Raw genomic sequence first — 11,163 nt, forward strand, 5'->3', positions numbered from 1 at the left:
ACTTATTCTTTAAGGACTTTAGAAGTGGCTTTAAAGAATAGACATCTCTTAGAAGACTTTACAAGTGCTTCAAGGAGAACAGAATATTCAAAGGACTTTCAAGTGGCTATTGATATTCTATTGTTTGATGTTCTATACCCAAGTAGGCATAGAATTCAAGTCACTGAAACTATGCAATTCTTCTATTAGATAGTAAAGAAACCTACAACTTGCAGTCAAACTAAAACAAGTGACTTGTAAAAAAGCTATGACGAAACCCAGATTCCCTAAAATGGTTAGAGGCCATATATAGACTATATGTTTAATTGGTTAAAGGCCATAAAACATACTCAATGTTTTGATGACAAAATTGGAATTTTGTTGATTTGCAAGAATAGTTTCACACCTATTGGTTGCAAGTTTGTTTTAAGGATAAAAACCATCAAACATGGAATTGTGTTCACACACAAAGCTAGATTAGTTGCTAAAGGTTAAAAGCAAATTCATGGCATGGATTGTGTTGAAACCTCATGCAAAATCGTAATGCTTAAGTCTATAATTCAAGCAATGATTGCATATTGGTACATATGGCAATTGGATGACAAAACGTATTCCTCAATCAAATGTTGGAATATAATATGTACATGGTATGTCATAGAATTTGTGGATCCAAATAAATGCTTGAAAAGGAAAGCTAGCTTATAAAATCTAAGTACAGATTTAAGCAAGCAATTGGGAATTGGAACTGTATTTTAAGTGAAGCTAATAAGCATTTTAGTTTCATAAAATATACATGATTCTTATAGATATATAAGAAGTTTAGTGGGAGTACTTAAAACTTAATTGGTCCTATGTGTATTACACACATATCTCTCTATTGTGAAATAACATTCAAATGCTAATGACTTAGATTTGAAATTATTCATCAATGATGGACCATGGCGAAACTTAGTACATACTGGGTATTAAGATCTATTTACAAAGATCTTATGATATTGTTTTGGATTAAGTAATGGCATTTACTAAATCAAACACGAAAGTCTCCATTGGAGATATTCGACCCATGTGAATAAATCTAAGTAAAGGATGTTTGAACTATGTATAAGCATTTACTAAGTTAAACATCAAAGAGTCTAAATGAGATTCTTAACCTATATTATATGTCAAAGAATTTAGCTGAATTTAGTATCTACTGAAACTAGATAAGTTAAAGTTACATGAATAGAATTCAATTGGGAATTATTCTGCAAAAGAATTTATCATGTATGATATAATATGAGGATCGCCAAAAACGTATCGTATGACTTTAGCCATGACGAACATATACCAATCTCTATTGATCTAAGTAAAGATCAACTAGATTGAGATCAAGAATACTTATGGTACTTGAAAAGGTACATAGGAATAGTTCTTGATTCAAGGAAATAAAGATATGCTAAATATTAATGCTACACGCATAAACACTGGCAAAGGATCAAGCAAGACCCTTTGGAGTTAACCATTGATAAGGACGAGCTATAGAGCATCGTGTTTTGAAATGGCAACATGGATTGGAGACCATGAGTTGTTGCGTGGGAAATTGAAATATTAATTTCTATGTTCTAAGATACAGCTGGAAAGTCTTCCACATATCTGTGAACTGCTTGGATAAGTAAATCCAAACAAAGCATCACTAGCAACCTAAACAGTTGAAGTAAAAGTACTTATTGCCTAAGAAGCAATAAAACAGAGTTGTTTATATTAATGAGTACTTCATTGAACTTGGGTGGATCACATGTCTGCTAACTTGATGGCTCTTCATTGTAAAATGCGTAGAACCACCATCGAAGTAAGAAAGACTAGATCACATAATAAACAAACTCGAAAAGATCTTATCATCATATCTCGAAGAACATTCGATGAAAAGGATATTAAGATTGGCAAAGCATGATAACTAAACCTATGCAACAAGTGAGAAGCAACACTCACGTTGTAGCACTGGAAATCAAGCATAGCTTTGAATTCCATGAATTGTTTTAGAAGATGGGTTTGAGGCCCATGGTTATAAAACATTGGGGTTGAACATTTATCATATATGAAATGTATTTTCATATTCCATTTAATCTTGGTTTAGTATTAAATGATGAGTCCCTTCAAATTTGACGATATATTCAAGATAGACTGTCAGGACCAGTCCTGTGACTAAGAAATGTCTATCAAGTGAACTTGAATGTCAAAGGTTGAAAATGGTCCCTATTCGGAGTTTTCTATAAAATTGGACGCATAGAAAACGTTAGACGATTAGAATGCAAGATGACTAGTAGTTCTGTTTCTTGAACTATGTGGACATGGCAATGTCATAATCATTTGCATAGATACTTACTTTGGGAAGACTAGTATCGGACAAGACCTATGAAACTTTACTGTAAGAGATGAAAATCTGTCATGAGTAAATTTCATTAAATTATTAGACACTAAATCCTCAATACCTGAGTGATTTGAGATTACTTGTTTGAGAACTGGTTGCTTTGACGTTGACCAACCGTCGCACCGTAAAAAGAGGCTATAAAGGCAACGCTCAGGTAATCACCTATCAAACGAAGTCTAATCTCAAGATCGCAAGATTGGGATTGTCCTCCCATAAATCGGGATGAGATGCTTAAAAGTTGTACAAGGCCACTCGGAGAGCTAGAAACTGTGAAATGCATGGCCGTGCTCGGATGAATCATAGGCTATGATTATTTGTTTATTTGATCAGTTGAACTCTGAAACCGAGGAACACCTCTGGACGTAATAAGGATGACAACTCTTACCTTATGTTCAAGAGCAAGCATCGAGCGACAAAGGAATTAGGAAATGCACACTTGTCCCTAAGGACAAGTGGGAGACTGAAGGAAATATTGCCCTTGGTCCAAGTATGCATTCTATGTTAAAGTCTAATAAATGCGGTTCAGTATTAATTAACAAGTTAATAATTCAGTGAGATCAAGTGAGCTGAATGCCTAGCTAGAGGCCGCTTCAGTTCAAGTGGAATTAATGATATTAATCCACATCTTACTCTTGACTGAACCCGTAGGGTCACACAAATAGTACGTAAACGGATCAAGTACTTAATGGCATTAAATACTCTATCTATGGATATTCGGAATCGACGGATCTTGGTTTCAGTGGGAGCTGAGATCGTCACAGGCAAGAAATGAATACTCCGGAAACGATGATATTGCCGGAAACGGAAATATGGATCGTATCGGAAATATAAATATTATCCAAGTCGTAGATGTTGCCGGAAACGGAAACATGGTACGTATCGGAAAATATTATCGGAAAATATTATCGGAAATGGAAATATTGCCAGAATCGGAAATATTGCCGGAAACGGAAATATTGTCAGAATCGGAAATATTACCGGAATCGGAAAATAATTCCGGAAACGGAAATATTAAATATTTGTTCGAAACGGAAATTAATTCCGGAATCGGAAATATTAAATATTGTTCGTATCGGTAATGAATTCCGGAATCGGAAAATTTAATCGGAAGCGCATCGTACGAATAAGCATCGGACGAGACCTGCCGGACGAGGCCCAGCACGAAGCCAGGCCATCGCCCAGCAAGCCAAGCGCGCCGCACAAACAGCCACGCCAGGCCCAGCGCAAGGCCAGGCCCAGCAGGCTGCGCAGCGCGCACAGCGCGCACAGCACGCGCAGCGCGCAGCGCGCGCGGGCGCTGCGTGGGCTGCTGCTCGCGCGCACGCATGGGGCCCATCGTGGCAGCCGTGCGTGTGTGTGCAAGTGTTTGTGTTCGTGCACGTTTCCTAAAACATGCAGAGTTCGGTTAATGATTAAATTCCTAATTCTATTTGATAAATTAATTAAATTAGAGTTCTTGTAGGATTCTAGGTTTAATTAATTTGTATCTGAATAGGATTCCAATTCCCTTTCCATACCCCTATAAATATGTGGCTTGGGTTCACAATTTATAACAAGTTTCAAAGTATTCAAAAAGTGAGTTTTTGAGAGAAAATTAAAACACACATCTTGCTCATAAAAGTGACGAAATTTTCTAGTACCTTAAGGGCGATTCTAGTTGGTCAATCTTAAGGCGGATCCGGACGTGCTGTGGACTATCTACGGAGGGACGACAATTGGAGTCCTAAAGACTTGTTCTTGTTCGGTTCGGGCGCAGCTAGGGAGGGCACGCAACAAAGAGTATGCATCTAAATTATGCTATATGATTATGTGTAAATAATATGTTGTCCTGGGTTAATGGTTGTTTCCGCATGATCTATGTAATGTCATATGTATCATAACCTAACAATGACAATTCATAAATCATGCGGAAACAACCATTAAGCCAGGAATACATATTATTTACACATAATCATTTAGCACAATTTAGATGCATACTCTTTGTTGCGTGCCTTCCCTAGCTGCCCCCGAACCGAACAAGAACAAGTCTTTAGGACTCCAAGTGTCGTCCCTCCGTAGATAGTCCACAGCACGTCCGGATCCGCCTTAAGATTGACCAACTAGAATCGCCCTTAAGGTACTATTATTTTCGGCACTTTTAGGCAAATGTGTGACTGAATTTTTCTCTCAAAAACTCACTTTGAATACTTGAAAACTCGTTGTAAATATGTGACCCTAGGCACTTATTTATAGAGTTTACGGAAAGGAATTATAATCCTATTAGAATACAAATCTATTTAATTACAACCCTACTAGGATTCTAATTAAACAAAGTTTATCTATTAGGATTAGATTTAATCATATTACGAATTCCGGTAGCCTTAGGATTCCGAGTAACACACACGAGTGGCGCACAAGCACCGCACGCCCGCACGCAGGCCTTGCGGCCCACGCCGAGCGCACAGCGGAAGGCCCACTGCCGCAGCCTTGCCCGCGCGCGCGCCTAAGCTACGGTTGGGCCTGGCTTTAGCGCTAGGCCTGGTCGTATGCTTGGCGTGTGGTTGTTGCGCTTGGCTTGCTGGGCGATGGCACGGCTTCGTGCTGGGCCTTCGTCTGGCAGGCCTCGTCCGATGCTAATTCGTACGATACGCTTCCGATTAAATTCTCGATTCCGGAATTCATTTCCGATACGAACAATATTTAATATTTCCGATTCCGGAATTAATTTCCTTTTCGAACAAATATTTAATATTTCCGTTTCCGGAATAATTTTCCGATTCCGATAATATTTCCGATTCTGACAATATTTCCGTTTCCGGCAATATTTCCGATTCGATCCATATTTCCGTTTCCGGCAATATCATCGTTTCCGGAGTATTCTTTTCTTGCCTGTGACGATCTTAGCTCCCACTGAAACCAAGATCCGTCGATTCCGAATATCCATAGATGGAGTATTTAATGCCATTAAATACTTGATCCGTTTACGTACTATTTGTGTGACCCTACGGGTTCAGTCAAGAGTAAGCTGTGGATTAATATCATTAATTCCACTTGAACTGAAGCGGCCTCTAGCTAGGCATTCAGCTCACTTGATCTCACTGAATTATTAACTTGTTAATTAATACTGAACCGCATTTATTAGACTTAACATTGAATGCATACTTGGACCAAGGGCATTATTTCCTTCAGTCATCCCATCCTTGGAACAAAAACCACTCACGCATAATTTCCGCATTGCCTTTAGTGAAATACTGAAACTCAATGTTCTTCCCTGGCCAAACTGGTCGTTCTCTGAATTCGTTTTGGAATAGCTGTTGGTAGTTTTCATTCCTGAACCTTTTATCAGGTATGAAATTTCTACCACTACTGTTTTCATGTCGAGCACATTTTGCAGACTAATTCTTATTGTTCCGAATACCTGCTTGTTTTGAACGCGTAGGGGGCGTTTCTTTGGTAGTAGGTGCTTTCTGTCTAACTGTTATTTTCATTGGCTTTATCATTTCACCTTCGTATTAAACGAGAGTTAATTAGTCCCTCAACAATTGAGTACACATATCACACTCATAACAGAAAATAAACATCACTGTTGGCCATTTCCATTGTTATAAAGATAGCCAGTGTGATTAAAACAACAGATACAAAAAGAGTTGGAATGCAAATGAAATCAGTATTCATCAATCAGTTTCCAGAGCAACAATTTATCTGTCCTATTAAGAACATGTCCAAACTCCATTTATCCTATTCTAACCCACATCATTGTTGGCCATTTCCATTATTATAAAGATAGCCAGTTTGATTAACACAACAGATACAAAAAACTTGGAATGCAAAAAAAAATCAATATTCAACAATTACCAGAGCAACAATTTATCTGCCATATTAAGAACATGTCCAAACTCCATTTAGCCTATTCTAACCACTTTATGGCTTGAGAATCAGAGGGAAATTAAACATCATTGTACAAAATCATGTGAGAATGAACATCAGATTTACTCTACGGCTATCCATCCGTCATAAATATACACAATACAAACCAACTACACCCTTAAGCCCCTAAACCCTAATTTGTAGACCTTAAATCCTTAAGTTATAAATTTTATGATACTTTGGTTTAATTGACGTGGAATTCAAGTGTAATACCAACAAAAAACCAGAAGTGAAATACTTGAGAAGCCTGAATTATAATCGCCGATTATATTTTCGCGAAATCAAGACCGGGGTACTTGAAATTACAAACGGAAGAGGTTTTGCATAGAAATTAAAGAAGAAAGATGAAAAAATGGAAATAAGAGAAAGTCGAAGAACTACCGTAATAGATGTGGAGGTTGAGCAGTTACTGGAAGATGAATGCAGAGGTTTTTAGGAGAGAGGTTTTTATGAGAGAGAAGGAAGTTGAGAAGTTATGTGAGGAGAGAGAAAATAATTAGGGCTTAAGTTAAAATGTTGGGAATATTTTTCGTCTATCCCACGAAAACAAAAATTAAAAAATGACTTCAATTTTAAATCATGGGTCGAAAATTTAGGTTTTTTCAAAATTAAAATTCCTAATAATATTCCACTTTATCACGATACTTACTACTTTATTAATGGTTACTACCAACACTACATCGATAGATAAACAATATTGAGAATTAATTCAATTTACTATCTCATATACTAAAGTGTAGATGATCCTTTTTTTCTTATGACTAATAAATCCTATTTGTACATGTGTTTTAAGTAAATATTAAGTATATCTTTTTCAAATTTATGTAAAGTATCGTTACATCTAATCGATTATTCAATTCGATAGTTATTTCGGTCAGCCTCATAATAACGTGACCAAAGACGAATATGTGGTGTTAATGTTATTTGATTTCCAAATGTATTTTAAAGAACATGTGTCTTTCCCCGTTTTTGTTATTGGTGGAACATTATTCAACTATTAAAGGTGTTAATCTATATTTTTCTGATAATATCAACATTAGTATAACATAGGGCTAGAAAAACACCAACACTCCACTACACAAACAAAGGAAATACACATGACTAATGTGAATATTGTTAATTTTATAACTCTACTATTAATATGAATGCTAGTGACTTATCCTCGTGACCACTTTATGCAGATGTAAACCACTTATCCACTTGACTATATTATGCTACACTTTATATTTTTGTTGTTAAAATATAATGTGATGAAAAAATCAATAACTTAATAAGAGTTTGAGTTAATTATGATTATTTTTGGCAACAAAACATAGTTATAGTTATCCAAGCAATGTTTCCGTGCATCTCCCTAGCCAAAAAACTAGTTTACTATTCACTTAAGTCGTGAACCCAATATGGTTGAACCAAATGGAAATTCTAATATTGAACCAAATGGAAATTCTAATGTTTTTAGGCATTACAATTAAGAGTAAAAGTTACATAGTTACCATGTAACGCAATAAGTACACCAGGTATTCATTGCAATAGAAATTGATCATACGACTGTTAAAATACGAGAACGGTTATGTCCAAGACCTAGTTCTAGAGAATAAAAGTTGTCTTGAAATATCATACCCAAGAACCACAACCTATTTTCAAAAAAAAATTACTAGAAGTTCTGCACAATCCTTTCAAAACATAAGTTTATGGCAATTACCAAGTATGAACAGGACATTACCAAACTGAAGAACATATAAATCATGACAGCCATATATATTTCTTGGTCATTACCGAGTCATTAATTAGTAACCACTCACATAAGGTTTTTATAGTGGGGAATCAAGTTGTTAATAAGGACCATAAATGTAATGGGATCCTAACATTTTGGAACAGCCATATATTCTCCTTGGTGACTACCGAATCATTAATTGGTAACCCCTCATAAAAGGTTTTTATATTGGGGATTCAATTACTAACTTTACAAATATAAATTATTACATTTTGAATAATTAACTAGTTTGAACTCTAATAAATCCGAATTAGATCCTCTTAGAAAATAATGGTGAAACAAAATTAGAAAAATTACGACAATATCATCAATATAATATTGTTGTATCCTGTACTTTAAACAACGTAGTTCATGCAGAGTAGCCACCACGTTGATGGTTGGTCACTGCCCACTTACAAATAACTTGCGTATATTTAAGAAATCTGGTTTCTTAGTCACTGCCAACTTACAAGCAACTTGCGTATATTTAAGAAATATGGTTTTAACAACCCTGACGATGGAGAGTTCCAGACTTATGACCTGATATCACTGATATCACCATAGAATTAAGTAATACATTTATAAATCATTAAGTGAACATAAATCCATAAGGACATCATTTTCCCTCTCTCCCTTGCCCGTCTCCCCACCATCAGTATAGAGAATGGAAGAGTCCCTTTGTATGCATTCGCCTTAGCATTCTGTGGTGATGAAGTTCCCAAGTAATGAATCTTGGATCAATCTAGGCATATGAACTCACAACACAGATAACTCATAAGGAGGTTCCCCTCTGCAGTAGTTAAGCAAGCAAAACCAGTATGCATAAAGCAAACATTTGTTTCCAATACAAAATGTTTAAACAAAGGCCATCAAATTTAACAACATTTCCCCTGTGTTCTAACTACTTCGTGACTTGAGATTGAGAGGGAAATTAAAATCATTTGAGATTAAACATCATCTTTACTCTTAGACAATACATACTACGCGCATCAAGGTATATAATGACACCATAATTCTATAGTATATTCATTATACAAACCTAAAGGGAAAAATAACCCTTTTACTGAATAATATTCAACTCCAATTGTTCTAAAAATAATAGGATTTGCAAGATCTGCAACAATAATTTCCAAACCAAAGTTTACACAGGCCACCAATAATTTCACTTGCTACTTTTTGGCTTCAAATTGAGAGGGAGATCCAACATCAATGTATAAAATCATGTGAGACATCAGATTTAAAAAAGTACAATTCGTCCCTCAACATCAAAGGAAATGGAATAACCCTTTCTCTATTGTAAAAATTAAAAGTATCTGCAAGATCTGCAACAATAATTTCCAATTCTAGTTTAATTTTCAGACCGTAAACATAATTAATTGGTACTTTGGATGAACTTACCTCAAAATCATAAATGTATTGCCAACAGAACACGAGAACAGAAGTGTAGTCGGCGAAAATTAATATGCGAAAATATAAACTGGAGTACCTGAAATTATGTAATTCAATAATTCTGTAAGCTAAATAAGAAATCTCAAAGCAAATCTAAGAACATACCTTACTGGAGTTCAAAATTGGAGGGTGATTTTAGGGGGTTTTTTGGTGAGAGGAAGAGTAGGGGATTTATGCTGTTTAGGAGAGAGAAAGGTTTTCCGAGAAGAGAGAAAAAATTGGGGTTTTTATCAAACTTTTGGCAAGGAATTTCGGATGACCCGCGAATTAAAAAATTTGGAGAAACTGAATATTTTTGTAATTTTTAAGGTCCCGCCAACAATTATGTGTTCTTATTTTATCTTTTTTGGTCGAATTTTTAATCACGATGTCACTGATATACTAAAGGTAATTACCAGTTGTGAGGGGGTCGAAAAAGCTAGAGGCTAATGCGTGACCTCGTCCCTCGTGGGTGTGACGATTCTTTTTATTTAATCAAGTGTAATTGGATTTCCTGTGAGTTTACACCCAATTGACTAGTAATATAGGAGTCGCCATTCAGTTTTTAACGACAATGAGAAAAACTGACAAAACCCGGTTATCGTGACATAAAGGGAGTGCAATTATGTTTGACCACGACGGCCGTAGGTTCCCTTGTGATCCTGATCTCTCAACATACACCCGCAAGGTAGAGATTGAGGGTTCGGGGGACTGTAACTGCCGAGAGGAGTACTTCGCTCATCGATAACTCAAGAGGCAGGATATCCTTACTAGCTCAGCATAAATAATTGAAGGGACATGCGTTAATTATTAAACTAATCTGAATTGATTTTAGCAATATGCAACATATAATACTAATTCGATCGTGATTATCTGATTTAAATAGCATTAAAGGACCTAGCATGATAATCCGATTTCCCAAAAATATTATATTTGTTAGGCGTGATAGAACAATCAGATTAGGTTAGTTTAACAGTTCATAAAAAGGGCGAGGAAAGCAGTTAAATCATCGAAAAGGGACACATTACGACGCACCCTTGAGAGGTGCGTCACGGTTCTCAGAAAACTAACCACTTTGACTTTGCTATTTCTCCTTTTTATTTAACGAATCTCAATTATGGGACATGATACGTTCTGTTCGATTTATGGATCGATTGCGACAGAACGCGTGAACAGTTTCGCAGCGAGAGGCTTAGGCTAAGGGGTTTAGAGTCAATACTCAGAATATATTATGTGTTGTTGTGTGTTGTTTCACGTCGAAACTAGGGGCCTATTTATAGGGAAGAGTTCGTGGAAAGATAGAATTGCAGAGTTCTAATCCGCAAAGAATTAGGAAAAGAGACGTACCCAGGTACTTTCAGCGCCCAGGCCTGGGCGCCGAAGATTTCGCCGCCCAGAGCCAGGCGTTGAAAATAGGGTATGGGCAGCTTTATTTAGTCAGATTCGGATTCCTAAAATCCGTAGAGTTTGAGATTAATTCGAGTCTTTTAGCGCGTATCAATTTCATGACGGAATGCGTCTGGGCCCGTTACGAACTCTAGGCTCGTTAGGATTTTGATTAATATGTAACTCTTATTTCCGAATCCTATTAGGAATAGGATTCTCGCGATTTTCTATCTCATTTAGGATTTATGTTGGAGTGCAACACCTAATTCTGACAGGTTTCTATCTTTTATGATTTGCCACTTTTAGA

Source organism: Spinacia oleracea, chromosome 3 (assembly GCF_020520425.1).
Source record: "Spinacia oleracea cultivar Varoflay chromosome 3, BTI_SOV_V1, whole genome shotgun sequence".
Classification (NCBI taxonomy): Eukaryota; Viridiplantae; Streptophyta; class Magnoliopsida; order Caryophyllales; family Amaranthaceae; genus Spinacia; species Spinacia oleracea.